General features: G+C 42.6%; 1 protein-coding gene across 1 annotated transcript in view; it reads right to left on the bottom strand.

The window, feature by feature from the left end:
- Nucleotides 1-22,712, bottom strand: part of TGFB2 (transforming growth factor beta 2) — a 176,420-nt gene that overhangs the window by 151,420 nt on the left and 2,288 nt on the right. The gene's annotated exons all lie outside the window — the stretch shown is intronic.

Consider the following 22,712-nt stretch of genomic DNA (forward strand, 5'->3'; position numbering starts at 1 on the left):
TTTTAAAAATACTGCCTCCATTTTATGAGAAACAGTAATCATGGTGGAGTGCAGTACTGGTTTAGGGTGCTGTATTACCCCTACCCTGCTAATGCCAGCCTTTTATGGCTCTCTCGCCTTTTATCCCTGCTCCAAAGCAAAAGGGTAAGGAACAGGTGACAGTGGCCCATGTTCTCCCAATTTTAATTTCTTATGACTTAAGCCAGCTTCTACTCCTGGCTTTCTGCAGATAAAAAAAAGTTTTAGGTGCAAGTTTCTTGTTTCTCACTGCTACTACTGCTTGTACTTCTGACAAACTTGGCTGGCTCTGCAGCGACACCCAATCCTCTGCCCCTGCCAATTCTTCAGTCTGCTGCCATTCCCTCCTCTCTCTTTGTTCACAATGGCACAATGGGGTTTTTGAAGTTTTTTAATTCATTGTGACTGTGTCACACACTCAATTAAGCTGAGAGACTGAGTTCACTTCAGTGCTAAGCAAGCACTGCCAAGCAGAGTAAGCAGCTTGCCAGTGGCATAAACTCTCTCGTATCTGGCTATCCCTCACAGTGCACAAAAATGACTCTCACTCTCTCTCACACACACACACTCACAATGCACGTACACTGCTGAGTCCTTCTGCACAAATAAAAAAAACCTGTTAGAAAAAAATGATAATGCTCTTCTGTTCTCTCTGCAGTCTACATTATAAGCAGTGCACTCTACAGAGCCAGACAAAAAAAAAATATCACTGCTATCTTCACTATCCTGCCCCAGTGAACCAGCAGTGAGAGTACTGTGACTATGTAATACCTTTTCTCTCAAGCTAACAGAGCTTCTAAATAAAGACAGGCTTTCCCTGTGAAATCCAGAGAAAATGGAATTTCTTTGCACATGCTCAGATCTTTCAGTGGAAGGATGTCAGCATCACTTGGTCCAGGTGCTAGCTATAGGCTAGTTAAAATGCTTCACCTTGATTGGTCCTCCATCCTGCTTACTTCTCCCACTTTGACTTCATTCATACTACCTCTCAGGCCTTGCTTGGTGGCTGCTGTTACCAATCTCTCAGCAGCACTTTCCCCATTCAAATCTATGGTCCATGTAAAACAAAAGAATGAAAATGTGTTCTTTAAATTCATGGTCACCCTCCATTCATTTCAGGGGATCCATGAATGAAACAAAAATGGTCTTATTGATTGCATTTTACCCAATCATGTCAGAATGAGTGCACATCCCTAGTGCTTATTAATGCACCAACAAACATTGACAAACGTTCTAGAAGAAGCTAGGGGATATTCGCCGTGAAAGTCATAGTACCAACAAAATGCAGATTAAAACTGAGCACCGGAGTGACTGGAGGCAAAAAGCCATAATGTAGCAAACTCCTGCTGTTTCTCAGCTCTGATGCCATACACCTCCGCCATAGATATAACCTCAGGAGCCTTCAAGCGTATCCAGCCAGAAGGGATTTTTTTCTTTCAGTTTAACTCCCTTTTATCTTGCCCAGTCATGACAATGATGATCCTTAGCCAGGTACCACAGAAGGCAGCTCTCTCCTGAACCCAGCTCTGAATCCGACCAACAGGTGCTGCCACGTTTAAGTGCATACGCCTCAAAGTGGTACTAAATTCTTAAAACACCTAAACAGCTATCTGGAAAAGCTGGCTTGGGATGTTTTTCTTCCAGCTTTCAAGAAATACATTTAGGCTGGAGATGTGTTTCTGAGCATAATTTCTTTGCAGACCTCTGAAGCTCACCCATTAGAGGGCACATGTAATTAATGTACAACATTTAAAAATTATGAAACTGCAATATGCTTCTCTCTTCAAAAAAAAAAAAAAAAGTGCTGAGTCATTAGTGAATCAGCGATTTGGAAAGTCTCCCAGGAAACAGCAGCCATGCCTGATACAGCTGTGGGCTAAGCCTAGGCTGTCAGGCAGCATGGTTTATCCAGTGTATTGGGGGATGCAGTTCCGTGGGACAGGCATGGTAACTGATGCTGAAATGAAAGCTGGAAGGAAAATGGCCAGGAAAACTTAAAACCAGGTAATTCTGTGTCAGTTTTGCTGCATCGGTCTCCTATTGTGAGAGCCAGCGAAGAGTTGTAAGAAATGACCATGCCGACACCCTTAAAAAAAAAAAAGTGCTTTTATTTTGAATTTTCTATTAGTATGGACAAAACTATCTGTCGTCATATTCAGCCTTGCCCCCCCACCCTTCAACAGATGTGGAGATCAGCAGAGAATAAAGGCAACATAATCTGAATGGTATATACAAAATTCCTCTCATAGGAAGAGAAACAGGTCAAGAAGAAAAAAAAATTGATTTTGTTTTAAATCTTGTTAATATATTTCAATTAGCTCACCATTCCCTCCCTTACATGGAGGTATATTTACTAAGCCTCGATACGCTACTAACACAGGTAAAACAGAGCTCATCACGCAATAATCTCATATTGTGGCGATATCACAATCACATATTGACCTCGCATGCATAAAATTTACTAATGCTTGCAAAGCAGCTAATGCTTAGGACAGCCTGTGCAAATAAAATTCTAGCTTTCCTCATAAAAAAAGCAAGCCTTGTCATTTTATTGAAAACAGAGGAGCTGTAGTTAAAACAATCGCAGGACAGTGGGCAACTAATGCGCATCCTGATGGCCCTGGGATGTTTCTTAAAGGGCCACATGGACAAAAAATGATCCCCCCCTTCTCTCAGTGTAAAATGCCCCTGGGCCCACCCCCATCACCTGTAGAGGAGCCGCCTAATGGTTAGAACAGTGGGCTCAGAACCAGGGACCCCAGAATTCAAGTCCCACTGCCACCCCTTGTGACCTTGGGCAAGTCACTTTCCTCCTGTATAAAACTTAGATTATGAGCCCTCTGGGGACAGGGAAAAATAACTACTGTACCTGAATATAACTCACCTTGAGCTACAATGAAAAGGTATGAGCTAAACAGACTAAATAAATAGAGGCAGCTCCATAGTAAATTATAAAATATTTTTAATAGCATGTGGCAATGCCCTGGCCCCCTTCCCAAAACCCTTCCCCTTTGAATAAAATATCCCAGCAGGTTCCTCCCCCCCCCCCCCCCGACCCCTTTCCATAGAATAAAATCCCCCACCCCACTCAGACCCCCTTAGGTTAAAGGAAGCCCCTGGTAGCCTACTGGCCCACCCCCCTAAGACCCTCCAAACCTTTAAAAGCCATCCCTGGTGTCTAGCAGCAGCCAGCAGTACCCCTTAGGCTCTGAGCCTGTCAACACCATTTTCCAAAATGGCACCAACCAGCCTTTGTCCCTATCATTTTATGGGGCAATGGTCAGTCAGTGCCCTTTTGGAAAATGGTGTTGACCAGCCCAGGGGGCGACTAGACCAGGGACATCTGCTAAATATATGGGGAATCCAGAAGGTAAGGGGATGGGCCACTAGGCTACCAGGTACTTCCCTTTAACCTAAGGGGCATCTGGGGGGGGGAGGGGGGGGGGGTTGGCCATTAGACACCAGGGATTCTATTCTACTGCAGGAGAAATCCATGGAGGTGGGAGATGAGGTGGTTGGATGTCAGGGAGGAGGAGGAGGAGTTGGGGGGGGGGGGGGGGTATTTGAGCCAGGGGAAGATATTTTATTCAAAGTGGAAAGGTTTTGGGAAGGGGTGGGGCATCACCACACACCATTAATTTTATTTATTTATTTTAATTATGCAGCTGCCTCGACAGATGGTGGGAGTCTGCCAAGACCCCTAGGAGGGACATTTTAAACTTTGGGAAGAGGGTGTCATTTTTGGACCACATGGCTCTTTAACATAATGGCAGCCTCAGGTGAAGCGGGGCTGTCATCACATTTTTTTTCCCCACACTCCACAGCAATATTTTTTTATTGTGGGGTTTTTGTTTTTTTTTACAATAAAAAATACTGCTATGCAACCATCACAATATTTTCCTGGGAAGGGGAGAAGTTTTATGGGAATATCCCCAGCCCCCCGATGCTCTCCCTCAGCTTGATAAATGACCCCATGTTTTGTTAGTTATTGATAAGAACCATTCTAAGAAAAACCCTGCTGACAGCTTAAACCATTCAGAGCAGAGTAAAAGGCCTCTTTTACTAATTTATCTTAGAAATCTCAGTTGATGCCTGGCTCTCCTGGACGTTACAAGGAATCAATGCATGGTTTGTTAGAAGTAGGCAGATTCTTTTCTGGTTGGTACTTGATGCTGGGAGGACAGGGGATAGAGACTCCCCTTGGCTTTTACTGGCAAAAAAAAAAAGTCTGAGTATCCCCTGGTAAAGAAAGATGGGTCATGTAATGAAGAAAATGAAAGCAAACCCACCAAAACTATTTCTAAGTACTTCGAGTCCGCTAATCTTATAATCAGTACCCTCACTGCAGTGCAATCCACCTACACAAATAAGACCAATATAAAACCAAACAAAACCTACATCTACGGAACAAATTAAACACACATTAGCAGTTTTGTGGCTAGGGGGTGGGAGTGGGCTTCATTGACAGTGCAGGTGTGTAGTTGCTAGTAGGTAATTAAAGGAGACTTTATTCAAACATCTAGGCCTGGTACACATAAGCTCACTGGAGGGAAGATTTACACCCAAAGTTGGAACTGGTCAATTGGATTGGTCAATTCTGCCTCTTTAGCTACATGGATCCCCATCCACGCAGGAGCTGAACGGCGGCCTTGAAGGTATCAATCCCTCTATACAAAATATTGTTGAGTGTTGTCAAACTTCTCTTCTCCCTTTTCACAATGATCTGGCTAATCAGCAAGCCAACAGGCGGTGGGAATTTCTCCAAATCTAGACATGGATCAAAGCGTAGTTGCTGAAGCCTTCGTTTCCATTCTTACCTTTTTTTTCCTGCTAAATGTTTTAATTTTTTTTCCTTTGATGGCGTGCTCCTTACTACTGCCGAACACCATGGCAACATGGAAAATGCTGCAGACTGAGTTGTGAACAGGTCAAACCAAAATAGCACCTTCGAGCAAGAATGCCAGTATTTTAAGAGAAGGGGGAGGGGATTAGGGGACCCCCAATAAATTGATTAATGACCAATACTTTGCACACAGAGCTGCAAACCCTGAAAGCCTGGGTTCAGTGCCAATCTCTATTGCTTATTGGTCTTAGAAACCTGCCCACTGCATTGGTCTATGTTAGACACAAACCGTGGGACTGTGCCGCTCTTCTTTAGTGCTAGCCACCTAAGAATAATCCCTATCCGTATGCTTGCATTTTAATAGCTTAGCTCTTACATGGCTAGAGACCGTCTCAGATAGAACTGTGGCATCTATTTTAAACATTGTTCCTTCCTGGGCTTCCTATAAGAAATAAAAGTAGCAATATTTTCTCTCAAATGATGACTTCCAGCTCACTGCTCCCCCTTTCTAAACTTAGGGCGCTAATGCATGGATTTAGTTTCATACCCACCAGAGCCAAGCAGATAAGAGAACAGACCTAAGGACAAGCCATCGAAGCAGAAATGTCCTGAACTCAACAGACCATTCCTTCCATGTTACACAAAAATAAACTTTGCTAATTCTTCCTAGAAATAATGCTTTTCTACAATTAATTTCAAGGGAGGAGCCTTGAGCTATCTCCACTCCTGCCACTGCAGCTAAAAAGTCTATTGAATTTTGGGTCCAGAGTGCTTTTCCTTTTTTACTGCTACTACACTGGGCTGCCTCTGCATCAATTTCTCTACCTCCGCCAAGCCTGCCAACATTCTTTCTTCTTTCTTTTCCTGACATGATGGAATTTGTTTGTGTATTGTCTACTGGTGCTTTGGATATTAAAGGATGTGTTTTTATTTTTTGATACTAACACTGTACCCCCACTCACAGTACCACTCTACTGGGTGGAGAGCTGTCTGTCTCACACACACATAGTGTGTGTGTGTTCTGTATACATTCAGTGCTGACTGACATTGACTCCTTGTCCAAACCACATACAAAAAAGAAAAACTGCTAAAACAGAATCAAAAAGACTGGCGGGCTGGTAAAACAATTCTCTTCAGTCTGTCAGCTTGCACTGCCCGCCTCACTGGTGTCCAGACGGAGAAAAATAAATCATTAGTACTTAAGCACTGCTACAATCAAAATCAGCAGCAGTGCAAACTGCCTTTCTTTCTTGGATACAGGAAAACAGAAGATCAGAAGCAGCTCTTTACTAAAGCCAAATCCAGAAGTGTCTTTTTTTAAACTCAGAGCTTTTACAAACATGTCTTTCTCTGCCAAGAGCTAAAGAGGAAATACAGACTGCTTCTTGTACATATAGGGGTAGATTTTTAAAAGCATTTACTCGAGCAAAACTGGTTTTTGCTCGAGTAAATACACTTTACTCAAGTAAGTGGGCTTTTCAAAATTGCTACAATATATGCCATTGAATTGTCCATAGGATTTACTCAAGTAAGTGCACTTTACTCGAGTAAATAGCTTTTGAAAATTGCTACGATAGTATGTCACATTTACATGCGTAACTCCTTTGAAAATGACCCCCACTGAGTTTACAGTGGGAGGACATCAGCTTCATTTGATCCAGATATCAAGTATAGGCTAGTTTAGAAAGATGCTTCACTGTGATTTGTCTTGTGTGGTTTCTTTGCCAACTTGTCCTGACTCAGCTCTTACAAGGCAGTGGGGGTCATACAGGGAAGAGCTGGTTGCTAAATTATCTGTACCTGTTTATTTACTTAGAGCAGAGTCAGGCATGAATGGAAACAAATAAATGAAAAAAAAATTTTTCATTCATGGGACCCCCGCCATTCATTTTGGGGGTCTACAAATAAAACTAACATGGACTCATTTGTCATGTTTTACCCATTCATTTTAAATGAATGCACATCCCTACAAAATAAACAGCCCAAGCAAAAAAAAATAAACAGCCTAACCAAAACCAAAGATTAACTGAATGCTATCTCAGAGTAGATCTTCAATCTATATTACTTCTGTTTTAAGGTATGTGACCTAGTACAAGAATGTATTCCTGTGAGCATTCAGCTTTATCTCGAGTACACAAACTTATCAATAGGAATGTGTAAAGAGAACTATTTTTGTTTCGGGCAAGCAAGGAAATCAGCTCAGTGTGCTGCAGTGATCAAGAAATCAAATAGAATGTTAGGAATTATTAGGATCGGAATGGTGAACAAAATGGAGAATGCCATAGTACATCTGTATCACTCCATGGTGAGACTGCACCTTGAGCAGTGTGCACAGTTCTGGTCTCCACCTCTCAAAAAAGATATTTCATTGGAAAAGATTCTGAGAAAGGTGACCAAAATGATAAAGGTTCCCCTATAAGGAAAGGCTAAAGAACATAGGGCTGTTCAGCTTGGAGAAAAGATGGTTGAGGGGGTATATGATAGAGGTCTATAAAATCATGAGAGGACAGAAGAGGTAAATGTAAATCAGTTATTTATTATTTCAGATAATACAAGGCCCTAGGAGGCACTCCATGAAGTTAGCAAGTAGTACACTTAATATCGGACAAAATTCTCACACTCAGTGCATAATTAAGCTCTGGAATTCATTACCAGAGGATGTGAAGGGAATTAGTGTAGCTGGATTTAAAAAAAAGGTTTGGAAAAATTACTGGCAGAGAAGACCATAAACTATTATTCAAATTGACTTAGGGAATAGCCACTGCTTATTACTGATAGTAGTAGCATGGAATCTATTTATTGTTTGGGTATTTACTAGGTACTTGTATCCTGGATGGGCACTGTTGGAAACAGGAAGCTGGGCATGATGGACCATTGGTCTGACCCACTATGGCAACTTATGTTTTGAGTTTCAGTCCATTTAAGGTTTATTGTGGCTTGTTTTGTTTGCTGAATCAAAATAAACATTAAACTTTAAAATAAAAAGTAATGAAACAGGCTCCCAAACTTTATGTACCACACTTAGTCCTTCTGTGGGGGGTCTCCACTGTAGTAAGGGGCTGAACAGTGCTGTTCTCCACCAAGATCTGGCAGGGCAGGAGTAACTTGGGATTATTTCTACCCCTTAATTCGCAGGAGAGCCATGTAAAAAGGAGCAAGTGTGGGCAGGGGAAATGTGGCCTAGGCTTTATTTTTTCATCGACTTACTCAAACAAATTTTAAAAGTTTGGGGTAGTTTGTTTCTTTATAAACTAAATGAAAATGTGTTTTATAGCATTTGTCCTTTCATTTAAAAACAAATATACACTTATCAGTTACATTATAATTAGATAATAAAGTGAAAAATAGCAGATAAAGACCAAAATGGTCCATCCAGTCTGTCTAGCAGAGATTCATTCATCCAATTTACAAAACCCCCTTGACACCCACTACCAGTTCCCTCGAGTCTCCCACCCATCATCTCAACCCTTGACCCACTACCCAATAGAGCATGCCCAAAATCTGCTAGCAGTAGGCCAAGCCATCGCCCTGATGCAATACCATTGCTGGGGGGGGGGGGGGGGGGGGGGGGGTCGGGGGTCATTTTGGGTTTTTTTTTTTTTTTACTGCAGCTGGTTGCTCTTTACGGTTACTCCAATACATTCCTGAAAGCATAAAACAGTCACAATGCTTTTGTTATTTATTTATTTTATTTATTTATTTAAATGCTTTTAAAATATACCGACATTCATAGGACATATCATGCCGGTTCACAATCAACATTGGAAAGGCGGAAGAGGAAATTACAAATAACGGAGGGGGGAGGTGGAGCAGGAAAGGAAAAAGGAGAGGATGGGGGCCAGGTGACAGCAAGCGCAGAAGTTGCGGGAAGGAGAAAGGTAGTGAAGTGTTAGGAGAGAGAGAAATTGATAGGAACTGTGTTAAAAACTGAGTATAAAAATTAACAAATTTACAAAATCAGCAATTCCATATGATGCATCAACAGATTAAAAGGGTAAGGGAAGGGGATGTGGCAGTGGTAGGGGTTTAGGTCTGATTGGAGTTATGTGCTGAATTGCTGCTCCATGCAGGTTATCCAGTGCTTCATTACCATCCTTTTCTCCAGGGATCCTCTGTTTATCCCACTGTTTGTTTTTTTTATCTTGGTATTTTTGTCTCCACCAGAAAGTAAAAATATTTGCTGAGTCTACCCCCTTGGACCTTCATATCATAACCCCTAGCTTTACAATTTCCATTTCATGGGGAAAAAAAAAAAAGTTTGCTTCTTGTGTATTAATACATTTCAAATATTTAAATGTCTATCATACCCCCCTTATCTCTCCACTCTTATACACTATGCATATTGAGGGTCTTCAGTCTCATCTCATAGGACTTTATGTAGCTCCCACACCATTTTGGCAGCCTCTCTCTAGACCATCTATAACCTATGTCCTTTCTGAGATACAGCCTCCAGAACTGAACAGTACTCTCTACATGAGTTCTCAATGACCAATTAAGAAGCATTACCTCCTTTTTTTCTGCTCTTCCTTGGCACCCCAACATTCTAACTGACCACCGCCTTATCACACTGTTTTGTACCTTGAAATCAGACACTAGCATGCCCAGGGCTCTTATCCTGGTGGGTGCATTAACTCTTCACCCGCTAGTACATACAACTGCTCCTGCAGATTTCTGCACCCCAAATGCATAACTTCACTTTTTGACACCGAATCTTAAATATGTATCAGACTGGCCAAACAGATTTGCTTTTTAACATAGGCCAGTGTAGCAAAACAGCTAAGTCAAGCCAATCCTGACACACCATTGACTTGAATTTCATTTGGAGCCAAACTTCAAAATTTTCCTGATAGCATCAAGGGCCTACACAACCACAGGCCCAGCAGCACGGTGGATGGGTTACTACCTGAGAATACTAGGCCACCAGTTCAATTCTTAATACTAGTCAAATATATTTCTAAGTCAATGCCAGTAGATTAGTGGTGGTCAGGTATCGTTCAACAATGTGACAAAGGAGCAGATAAAGGAAGCATGACCTAGCATGACCACAGGATAGTCAGGCTGGAACCAGCAAGCTACAAAGTCCCCAAAAACCAATCAGATCAATGCCAGCTGGTTAATGTGGCCAGGTACCATCCAGCAAGGCTAAGGGACACAGGAAGCCAGATGTTGGTACAACAGCTTCACTAGTTTTGGTAACTGTTTAGATAGTTATAAAGCTTGGTAGGAAGACATTCGGGATGAGGGTAGGAAGGGGTAGGAGAAAGCTGTGTGTTGTATTAAATATAAGAACTTGTATGCTCATTTGCCCAGATGTTAAAGAACAAAAAAAGGCAACAAAAATTGACTGATAAGAACTGATGTCCTACAAGCTGTCAAACTCCTATTAATGTCAATTGGTTACAGCTTTAGCAGTGAAAACTAGAATAACTGGGCAGACTAAATGAGTCAATTGATTTTTATCTGCCATCATCTAATATGTTACTATGTTTCTAGGTTAATTCTCAGCTTTCTTTCTAATCCATCATTTTGAGAAGCAGCCAGATAGTTATTCACAGTTTTCAGATTCCATAAGTTTAATAAGGTTTTATGTTAAAGCTTTTCTGCTAACAATTGTTGTGATACAATTGTAAATGAGTATCTTGAATATGCGATAGAATACTTGACAGCTCTATGTCCATGTGTAAAAGTCTGCACATCTGTATATACTCATGTACAATTGTATGACACACAAAAAGAAGCCAACATGACTATGTATCTAACCATTGTTTATATTCATACACATGGAATCTGATCTTTGTCACCATTTATACTTTTAGAGTTTTAGTGTACAGTCATGTATTAAGGGACAGAATTATTCATTAAGAAACTGCTCATGTATTTTAGTCTTTTACTAATAAAAATTTGTGTGAGCATCCACATTAGTGCTTTCAAAAGTAATTAAAGGACTGTACCGTAGTTTCTAGTAATGTAACATGATATCTTTAGTTGCAAAGGACTCTTCATCCTATTATTACAAGATATAGAATACTTGACAGCTCTATGTCCATGTGTAAAAGCCTGCACATTTGTATAGCATAAAGTCTACATACTGTATTCAGTATAGCATAGCATAATATAATTTTATATTTCAAACCTTTCTAGGAATCATTAAGATTGTTTATAGGTTATGATGGGCAGATTTGAGAAAAAAAACAGAAGATATTGTGCATCAGCTTTTGAAGCCACTTTATTCTCTTGAAAACTCCTGTACACTATCTTTGGAAAATTCTTTTGTTAGTCCAATGAAAGATACTGCTCATTCTACAAAGAATCCAATAGGGTCACTAGAACTCTGCACCAGGATCCATTAAAGAAACCATTCTCAATAGGACTTGAACAGTGGCGAGCAATAATGAAGGCTCTGGGTATTTTCCCAGAAGGGCAGAATGCAGATGGAAATAAATCTTAAGAGATGGAACAGCTTTGTCTAGCCACATTGCTCCTAGGATGCTCAACCGAGCTTCAGCAGGGGAGAGAGAGAGAGATTCAGGCTTGGTTCTGGTTCCACTGCATGCATGGGCTTGTATACAGTACTGCTTTAATTGGGAAACTTATAGCTACATGTTCACAGCACGGCATCTACCCATCATGCCAAACCCAAGCCCGTTAATCACCCCAACTCAACATAACTTTTGCGCACAAGTTAAGCAATCTGCAATATTCTAATACCCAAGGTTCATCCAGAATAACTACATAAACATTACATCTCTCTAAAGTCTATCAAACACTTTCATACACAATGCTCCATGCGTTTGCAAAAAAATATGTTAACAGTAAACCAAATACAACAAAAGCCTAAGGGGGGTGAAATTTAAAAAGGTTTGGCTAAAGTCAGGCATTATCTGACTAAACCACTTTTTTGTATGCTCCCTTTGACCAACTAAATTAACCATCCCTAAATGTACAAGGCGCATAAATTTAAGCTGGTCAAAAACGATGCGGTCAGGTCAGGGGAAAATTAGGGCCTGATTTTAAAGAGTAAAACTGGGTCTTTCTTGAGTAAATGCACTTTTGAAAATTGCTACAACATATGCCACTGAATTGTCCATAGGATTGGCTCATGTAAATGCACTTTACTCGAGTAAATGGCTTTTGAAATTTGCTATGATTGTAGGTTACATTTACGTGCATTAACTCCTTTGAAAATACACCCGCTAAGCTTTTACTGTGGACTTTCAATACTAACCGGATAACCTGCATTCCAAAAACTAAGAATAAATCGCAGACAAATCTGATTGGTCAAATTTTAACTTCCTAGGTTTAGCCGAATTTTCAGCCACAAAATCTAGTTGGCTTAGATTCAACTGAAGATATTCCTAAAAACGGGAAATTAACCAATTCTCTTTGCCACTTACTGGCTCTTGGACAAGAGACACTGTCAATATGGGGTAATTTTCAAAAGATGTTACACGTGTAAAAGTTGCACATATTGTAGCAATTTTCAAAAGCCCATCTGAATGCCTAAAATGTTTAAAGTGCATAAATCCTTTTGAAAATGACCCCCAGTGTGCATTTTACATTTACAAGTATATTAAAACCTAGGAGAGCAAATATGTATTGCAATCATATAAGTCATCTCCTGCGTCTTAGAGCATATATAAATGCTAACGAAACCCCCCATTCTCCTTGGGGAGGACAGTTTTAAAAGCCAATTATGTGGGTAAAATGGACTTTACCCAAATTAACAGGCGGTTGGAAAGTTGCCCTCCCTGTAATGCAGCTAAAATCCCGCCCATGTTTCCGCCGCGGGCAGACGTTCAGCCACATTTGAGGAAAGGGCATTCTTGGGGACAGGTTTAGGTTCAAAGGGGTGGAGGGGAACCTGTGCCTTGCAGGTTGCATAATTTTCGAATCTCCCTGGGTACTTTTCCAGCAAACATCTATCGGCAGAAAAAGCAGGTATGAGCGACTGTACACACTTTGTACCGTGACGTTTCAAAACAAAAAGTACCGGCGTAATTTGCTCTGAGAAGCAGCGTAAAGTCCATGGGTAAGAAGCACGTGTGCTCTCTGTCCCCTTGGGGGGAGGGGGGGGAGGACCATTTGAAAACTGCCTCCATAATAGCAGAGAGCGAGCCAGGGAGCAGTAGTTGCTGCACTGGCAGCTCATTGGCATTCTATTGTTCACTTTCCATTTGCTAATTAAGATCTTAAAAATCTTCATGGTATATTCCAGTGAAGTAATCAGCAAGTGACAGGTAATGAACAAAAAATGATAAATATTTGGAAAGGCATCTCCTCGCCACTTCTTATGGCAATAGCTGAGGGATTAGCCTCTCCCCAGTCTTGGTCACCAGTGCTGAACCCCAGCCTCTAAGCTCTTGTAGACTACTTCAAAAGAGAGCTACCAGTGTAATAATATGGATATTAGTTATTCATGCTGCATGGTAGAGTAGCTGACACCATGTGGAGGATTAGCCTGTAGTAGGGGTGTGCATCTTTTTTTGACAGATGAAAATATTGTACAATATTTTCTAATCCATCAAGTATTGGGGGTCCCCGAAAAAGATAGGAAAATCCCCAAGAAATTTTCGTTAGGTTTTATCATCGTTTTGGGGGGGGGGGGGTAGAGAAAGGGCACACAGAAAAAAAACCCAAACCCACCCCGACCCTTTAGATCTAACTATTTACAATCCCCCCCCTCCCGACCCCCCCCCCCCCAAACTTTCCTAAAGTACCTGGTGGTCCAGCAGGGGTCCCGGGAGCAATCTCCCCCTCAGGCCGTCGGCTGCCACTAATCAAAATGGTGCCAATGGCCCTTTGCCCTTACCATGTGACAGGGACATTGGCCAACCTCTTATCATATTGCTAGGAGTGCTCCCGGGACCCCCGCTGGACCACCTGGTACTTTAGGAAAGTTTGGGGGGGGGGGGGGGTTGGCTCGGGACAGCCGAAAAAGAAAAATGGAATTTCCCGCGGGTCCACGATCCCGAAACGAGAACAGATTCCGGCACCCGATTCACATCTCTAGCCTGTAATAATTACAAGCTTTCTGTCCCAAACAGGCAACAGTTCAAGTGCTCTGTCGTTAAGAATTACCAGTTACAGTTAGGCAGACTGAGGAACTGGGAAAATAGCGACTTGCCCAAGATTACACAGAGCGAGTTAATGGCAGAGTAGAAAAGAACCCAACAGAACTATTGGGAGTCTTGAATAGTTTGCACGGGATGCAGCAACGGTACATGAGCAATGCATGTTCAAGGACCACTGTCAGCCACTTGAAAAGACAGAGTCATGTGCTTGAGCAAATTAATATCTTTCCAGGTAAGGTCCATGTGCAAGTTCTAGGTCAGTGAGGATTACTGTGCAGGCTGAAGCACTGAAGGTACAGGGAAGAAATGACTTCAGAATCTGCAGGGCAAGGCAAGGCAATCGCATGTGAATGTTATGATTTATTCCCATTATCAACAGAAGCATGTTTGTTGCAAAAGTACTTCAGTAAATAAAGGATTTCTAGTTTTTCTTTCACCGAAGACGAACAGAATGAAAACCTTAGGGGGAGGATCGAGATCTGAAGGAAAGGGAGGCCTCCCTCCCTCAGCTCTAGTCCTGCTCTCCCAAACATTTCTACTTCTCTTTTTTTCCCCCGTCCTACCCCAGTCTTCTCTCTCTCCCTTTCAACACCCATCTCTGGTTCCCACTCTCGTATTTCCTCAACGGCAGCCCTGCAATTCCTCTTCCTGCTGTCCAGCACTTGCATAGTAATGGCGGCAGATAAAGACCAAACGGTGCAACCAGGCTGCCCAGCAAGTTGCTCATGGTAGTAAACTACTGCTCTGTGCAGGTTACCCCCATGCCTTCTGTTAAGGGTAGAAATTGCAACTCCATACAGGTTACTTGCAGTCTATGTGGCTCCTAGGGTGCTTGCCATCTCCCCACACACAGCCCCCAAAGCACTACACGACCAATGCTCTGCCACCATAACGCCAAGGCCCGCCCCCCCCCCCCCCCGGTGCTGCAGCAGCAAGTACCCTCTTGCCAATTCTCACAGCCAACACCCCTGATGAGGCCAGACTGCTGGTGCGGACACTACTGCCACCATGTGCGGCATGCCTTTCCCAGGCACGTGGCCCGCCTCAGCATCACTCACTCTCCCAGCACGAGTGCTACAGCCTCCAATGCAGCCCATCTGGGTGCCCCAACCCCGCAGCTTGACACTGCCCAAGGCTGCAGCTTAGACCTAAATGCATGCGCTACGGCCCGGCTAGACGTGTACGCATGTCCAAGACAGACAAAAGCTGCCCATTACAATAGAAGATATTGACACCATGTGACCAGTGCTGACACTGCAGCCTTTTATTATAACAGATACTGACATCTTGTGGCCACTGCTGGTGATGCAGCCTCATTTCTCAGACAAAGGGCACACTTATTTGTATCATTAATAGCTTTTAATATGGCCCACTGTTATGTGAATTTAGGTGCAAATTCAACAATGCATTTATGCATATTTTAATCTTTGAAATCTTATTCCAACAGTTGCAAAGACTGCATACCACTGTTCTAGGAGAATAAAATTAATTGGTTCTGGGGGTTTCAGAGAATATGTTACTTATATACAGTGTTAACCACTAATATCTTTTATATATATATATATTGGAGGTGACACTATGTAAATATTGTGCACATAATCATTTTTAGGCAAACTAAGTTGCAAGTTTGAAGACTTGTGTTTCTTTCAGTGGTTTTCAATCCTGTCTTGGAGGCACACCTAACCAGTCTGACTTTCAGGATAGCCACAAGAAATATGAATAAGATAAATTTGTATATATTGGAGACCCAGTGTGTATCCAAATGTCTCTCATGCATATTCATTGCAAAGAGCCTGAAAATCAAACCACTTAGATGTGCCTCTAAAACCAGGTTTAGAACTACTGGTTTAATCTATTCTTACATCTAAGAAAGTGGAGGAAAAAAGTAAAATTAATGACATTAAAGATTCATAGGAAAAGCAAAAGTGATTCCAAAAAATGCTAGCTATACAGAAGCCATTAACTTACAGCTAGTACACAGATATAGTCTGCTGTATTAGATCTGTGACTAGCACCAAGCAAAGCAACTAGAGAATCAGGAGTCTGGCAGTGTCACAAAGATGCCACTCCCGGCCTTGACCTGGAAGAGGGGGATGCTAACTTGGGTTGGATCTTTGGCACGCCCAGGACAAAACCATATTTATAAGACTGCATTCTAAAGAGTGACTGCCATTCCAACCACGAGGTAAATGTAACATCTGCAGTAAGTAAAAGGAACACAGAATATGGATATCAGAGTGCAGAGAAGTACCTGGAGCCACACAAGGTCTCCAGAATGGACAGCACCACAGTATCCTCTGCAAGGAGTACCTTTAGCATGCATCCTTTTCCGGAAATCAGCGATCTGATGGAGAGGTTACATTTAAATATTATTTGTGCTGTACCACTACAAAAACAAAATCAAAACGTGAGGATCATCTCATTCTTAATCTAAGAGTTCAATCTATACATGTTGCTGTGCATTTCACACGCTCAGATAAAGAGTATTTTCCATAGGCAGAGAAGGAGGGAAGGTTCCTTTTGACCAAGGCCCGAAATGTTTTCTATTGGAAACTTTTAACCAAGTTACCAGATTCTTCTAGGCACAGATGTCCTTTTGCATTAGGAGCATCTCAAGCAGCAACCTAAATGAATGTGAATTATTTCAGAACAGTGCTCGAGCGATGTGCCGTCCTGACTCCCAGACAACAGACACCTCGTGCTGGAAAAGAATCGGAGAAGCTGCATCCTGGTCAGCGGCACAGATCAGATGAAAAATTCAGAACAAACTGTTTTAAGGGCCTAATAAAGGTTTCCTTATTACATCTGCTTCCTGTCACAGGAATGAGCCATCAGCATTCCCAGCCCAGCCTGGCAGAACCGGCCGCCGAACTGCAAAAGCCTTAGACACGAATGAAAACAAGAGGCGAGCCATCAGATTCCAAAGCTTTGCTTGCCTTGTAAAATGGGAGTCGGAGATTTCAACGCGACGAAGCCAGTGAAAACACAAGGTACAGACTGGGGCCAAAATAAGAGGAAAAAGAAAAAAAGGCAAGGAACTTCAGGAGTGAAGGAAAAAAAAAAAAAAAAGCAAACCGTGAAGTGGAAAAGAATGACAGATTTACTGCTGCACTTGGTGGAAATACAACAATCACTGATAGACTTCCCCAGGAAGTGTTGAAATTACCCTCATTGAAATAAATCCAGCAGTTAAAAATTAAATTATCTTTCCCAGAACATTCCAATTTCTGCTCTGGGAACAGATGTTTTAATGGCTTGAATGTATTAAAAAAAAAACCAAAAAAAAACCCAGTATCCTCTTTCCAGAAGACCTCCCTCTTGGTTTTTGCTAAATCTAACTGGCCTTGTGGTCATTTTACAGGGTCCTCTTTCAAAGACAAAGCTAGGCTACACAATTGCAGGATTAAGTAACAAAGAAGGATACCTACTAGAGCTGAAAGTTATGAATGAATGGTTATTTGTGAACTAACTTGTCGAGACAGATGCAGTATTTGTCAGTGTGGTGTGGTGTGGGTTAGTCAAGGCAGAGAGCCAAACAGGCAGAGGCAGGGTCAGCAGCAACGCAATCTGAAGTTTCTTTTTTTTTTGTTTGGTTTCATTTCAATTGAATACTATATAGTGTTTTGCTATTAATTAGGTCAAGGTTGCAGCCAATGTTTCACAAACCTGCGGTCTCATTTTCTTTCTGTTTCTAAGGTTCGAAATGCTTTAAATTTAACGCGGCCTGACTCCAGTTGATAGAGAATCCACTTTATAGACTCTCGACTGTGCTCGCAAAGCAAATAAAGATGCTCTTTGGTGCCGGAACTGAGCTCACATGAATCAAATATATACATATATACACACATATACACACACACACACACACACAATATATACACTTTTTTTATATTTATAGTCCCCTTTTCAGGCACTTCAAAGCAGATTACATGCCCGTACTGAAGGTATTTCCCTGTCCCCAGAAGGCTTACAATCTAACACAGGGGTGGGCAATTCCAGTCCTCGAGGGCCACAAACCTGTCGAGGTTTTAGGATATCCTAATGAATATGCATGACAGATTTGCATACAACTGAGGCAGAGTGCATGCAAATCTCTCATGCATATTCATTAGGGATATCCTGAAAACCAGACTGGTTTGTGGCCCTCGAGGACCGGAACTGCCCACCCCTGATCTAACAGGTAAATTTTATAAGGAGCGCATGTGCGCCCATTGGGCATGCAAGCAACATGCATTTAAAATATCCCTGCTGCGCATGTGTGTGCAGCCTTACACGTGTATATGAGAGAGAGACGCAGACATTCTGACACTCTATATCTCCCACTACTTTTAACCTAGGGTGGGTTTTGGAGGGCGGTGTTACAAGACTCTACAGACCCTTGCGCCCTAGGCAAATCAATAACACCTCCCCCCACCGTGTTCAGAACCCCTCTGGCTCAACATCTGCAGAGCTGCGCCTCATCAGGACCAGTAGCAAAGTTACGCAGGTAACGTGGCGCGCGTTGCCAGGTTCAGACTTTGCAAAATTCAGGGGTTACGCGTGCAAGTCTTGGCCCCACCCTGGAACGCCCGTGCCCCGCCCATATTCTGCTTCATTCTTGACACGCGCGCTGGTATGTCCGTGGGTGCTTCCGGGCTTCTTAAAATTTGCGTTGCTCACGTGTGGCCCACATATGCACGTATGGGGCCGTCTTTGCGCGAGCGACTCTTAAAAAATCTACCTGTAAGGGCCTGATTCACTAAGGCTTTTCTCCCATTTTGTGTCTATGGGGAAAAATGCTTTGTAAATGAGGCCCCTACGTTTGTACCTGTAGTACTGGAGGAGGAAGTGACTCACCCGTGGTCACAGAGTGGCAGTGGGATTTGAAAGCCTGGCTTCCCCGGTTCACAACCCCTAGGCTACTCCTGCACTACCTACATATACAGTGAATGTTCTTAATGTTCTGCTATCACATACAACAAAATTAAATGCTTTTATGTGATGTTTGAAAACACTCATGACAGATTCAGTTTTGAGGATTATGTGCTGCTAGTTATAGGGAATATATATATATATATATATATATAAGCCTGACACACACCCTTCACACTAAGTATGACAACGAAGAAATGACCTTAGAGGACTCTGTTTTCATAAGAGTTTAAGATACCTTCATGTATGTGCAAGTCATATTTTCCCCACTGCAGCCAGAGCATGGGAAGTTTAAGTAATATTGGCTATTACATGTCTACTAATGGTTCTTACAGAGAGAACAAGGGAAAAGCAATTAAAGCTGGCATGGGACAATGCAAACGGGGCATGTCCAAAGCCACTTTAACAAAAAGGAAAAAAAAAAAAAAAGTTAAGCCAACTCGTCAAGGTCAACAAAGCTCTTCTGGCATCTAGATTAGGTTAGGCTAATGCAATCGCAAACTAAAAGCTGCTCTTGGAAAGGTGCATGGCAGGGAGTGGTCACTCTGCTGGTGGAAGTGATGGGTTCTCTCTCCCCACGAGAGATGTCAACTCCAAATCTGTAGTATGGAAAGTCTTATCAGACAAAAGGCAAGCCCGCACATCTCTTGGGGCCCACGCTAACAACAACTTAAAAAAAAACAAACAACAAACTGAAATGGTTCTGCTTTTCTCTTACTATGGACTCCTACTGATTTTGGCACACGGCCATTCCAATAATGCACCTTGATATCCCCCCCCCCCCAGAACAAATCCATGTTTTAAAAAAGTTGGGAAAATCCTGGATTTTACAAACTTTAGGTTCTGACTGACTTGCATTAACAAGAACACACACACACACTGACCAACAGTGACCGTTAACATCTGATAATGAAGCAGTAAGTGCAGAGTGCTTAGCCGGTTCTATACTAGTAACCCAATTACTCTGAAAGACAAGGAGCCCACAGGCCTGATCACTGCTAAATCAACTCCTTGTTGATAAAGTAGAAGCATGTCATTGTGCCCGGTCAGTTTATAATGCTTTCCTTCATACGCCCAAGTGCTCAAATGTGCGACAGTCTATATAAAGCGATAATTCATGCAACCGGGGGTTTATGGAAAGAGAATGTACTACCGCATCCAATAAAACTGATCTATAGTGCAAATGTTTATCTCAAGGGGGAGGGGGGGGGCGGCCTCGAGAACTACATTTATTTTCTCCCAACACTAATGCGCGTATGAAAGAGATTTGTCTTCAATGGAGTTGACTGTGTTTTTGTTCAGTGTGTTCGTTTGAATACGGCTAGGCAAACAGCGCAGAAAGCCAAAACACTGAGCTTATTTACTTCACAATGTGAATGGCAAAGGAAATTCTTCAGATACTTGAAGCCCTGTGTACGGCTTTAGCGGACGCACAGGACAGGCTTTAGAACTCCGACGGCCTCAGTAACTCTGTGTGTTACACACTTCCACAATGCTCAGCACAACAAGGTGTAGGCAAGCCACCGAAGAAGGGGACCGCCGGTCTGAGCTCTGAGCTCCAGATCAGTGACTGAACACTTAAGGAATCCAGGAGGAGAAAGCAGCATCCACATGAACAAAAAAAAAAAAAAAAAGGCCAGCACAACAAAATCCCCACTTAGGGTCAACATTCACCAGGAGAAGGGTGGGGGGAGGGGCAGGGGCTTACCCGGAGTTGTGCCTGTGTTAGAAAGCCTTACTAACTTGGGTCATAGGCCGGCGCCCTGTACAGTGCAAACTTTCCAAACCATTCTTGCAAGTCAAACTACTTTTCCCTCTTTCACAGTTTCCATGTGGGCAAAGATGCAATAACTTTTAAGCCAATATCACTTGTTCTACGGATGATGGGTAGGCAATGGTGTGCTGTATGGACGTTTGCCCCGTCAGGAGCCCACCCTGACTTTTCAAAATGTGTAGCATAGGTGGGGGGGGGGGGGGGGGGGGGAGGGAGGGCTTCTTGATATAAAATTGCGAGTGTATCACCGTGCATAATGGATACATCTATTCTACAACTAGGTTCCAGTTGCAAACAGCAATATGATGGGGGCCAAACCCATGCCAGCACAAGCTGTGGTGGCTGCAAAAAAAAAAAAAAAAAATCAAAACTTCGGGAGAGAGGTTTGGCTTAACTATTAAACGATCTGACACCTAATTAGCATTCCTGCTTCTGCAGCACTGCAGATTCTGACATTTCCACTCCTGGGAAAGGGGAGGGGGGCTTTCGCCAAGGACAGGGGACCTTTTGCCACATCACTGCAAGTCACCAGTATACCTCTGCACAACTTTAGCCCGAGCCTCAGACCAACAGCATGGGAAAGATTAATACGAATAAAATCAAAACTAATCAGATCCCTTCTTTTAAATGTTGACACAGTATTATTTATATCCTATAAATACCTTCTTGACTAAAATTCATTCCAGGATATTGGCGCGCGGCCAGATTTATTCATATTTACAGTATTTATACAACACACTTTGCCAAGGATAATATTTAAGACAAAATATGTCTTGAGGCATATACAGCATCTCTCATGGCTTTTCTTTTACATTTCCACATTGCTAAAAATATTCAATCTGAACTGTGGGGAGAAAAAGAAAAGCCTTCCCAAGGGTTATCAGCAATCGGTAGTAATAGCCATCTAAGGGTATAATTAGAACATATTTGCAATACTTGGGTTGAAGGCAGTTGCTGAATGCTAATAACTGTGGTTAAAAAAAAAGGAATTGCAGACCTTTTCCCATGCTTTCCTCTCCCCAGCTTTTGACCTTCCCTGCATTGCCACTAACCTCAAGTTGTTTTTTTTATCATTCTGATTCAGGATCAGAGGAGTTAACATTGCGTTAATAAGGGGAGAAGGGCTTTGCCCTCACAAAAAAAAAAATAAAAAAATATTATATATATATATATAAAAACGAGGATGTAATGTTTTGTAGTCTTTAGAAAAGGTTGTATGCTTAGCGCTTATAACAACTGAGCAAAAGAAAAGTTCTCTTGCTTATTGCAAGCTTCACACAATATATATCTATAGCCTCCTGAAAGCAAACTTGTGATGCACTCTGTTGGTGGGTAGGTGCAACCTCCACCATCGGTCCCAAGCACCTCTCTCGGTTATATTTTTGCAATCTGGACCTGTTGATTTATTTTTTGTGTCCTCTCAAAACAAAGTTTCTAAAAGCCTCCCCCTGATTTGTATTGATGGTTGTTAAATGCAAGCATGGAGTTTTGGGGGGTTTTTTTTTTTTTTGCAGATAATACACTCAAGACCGAGCAAGCCACAGTGAATGCACTTATTCCACTAAAGGTCCAGCGGTCTGTCTTACTGTTGCAAGCTGGCCTCCTGCCTAAAATGAAATGCCAGGAGAGAGAGAGAGAGAGGGGCCGGTTTCCTCTCGGCTCTGACAGTCCCCCAGGCTTTCCCGAGGACAGCGGGGGAGGGGGCACCGTGGTTATTTTCATCTTCACAGACGGTGCCCAGCGCCTTGCCCTTGGCTGCACTAATAAAGCCTCATTCTCTCTCTCTCGCTAGAATGCTCCCGGTACCTGCCGGTGCCATTTATATACCCCACCAAAGCAGCTGCAACGAGCCTGGCTGCCATCCCGGGGAGGCAGGCAAGACCGAGGAGGCCGGGAAGCGACTCCCGGTTAAAAATAAAACATAAGGGGAAAGAACGTGCCATTAGAAGCTCTCGGGGATCAAAGGGCCAAAGATAGCCGCGTTCCCTGGTCACTGCGAGGTGCCAGATCAGCTTCGCGTTGCAGGCGAGCTTGCTGCACCCGCTGCATGAGATATGGGGGGGGGGCAGAGGGGGGGTCTGTGCACTCGTCGCCC

The sequence above is a fragment of the Rhinatrema bivittatum genome, chromosome 3 (genome assembly GCF_901001135.1).
Source record: "Rhinatrema bivittatum chromosome 3, aRhiBiv1.1, whole genome shotgun sequence".
Classification (NCBI taxonomy): Eukaryota; Metazoa; Chordata; class Amphibia; order Gymnophiona; family Rhinatrematidae; genus Rhinatrema; species Rhinatrema bivittatum.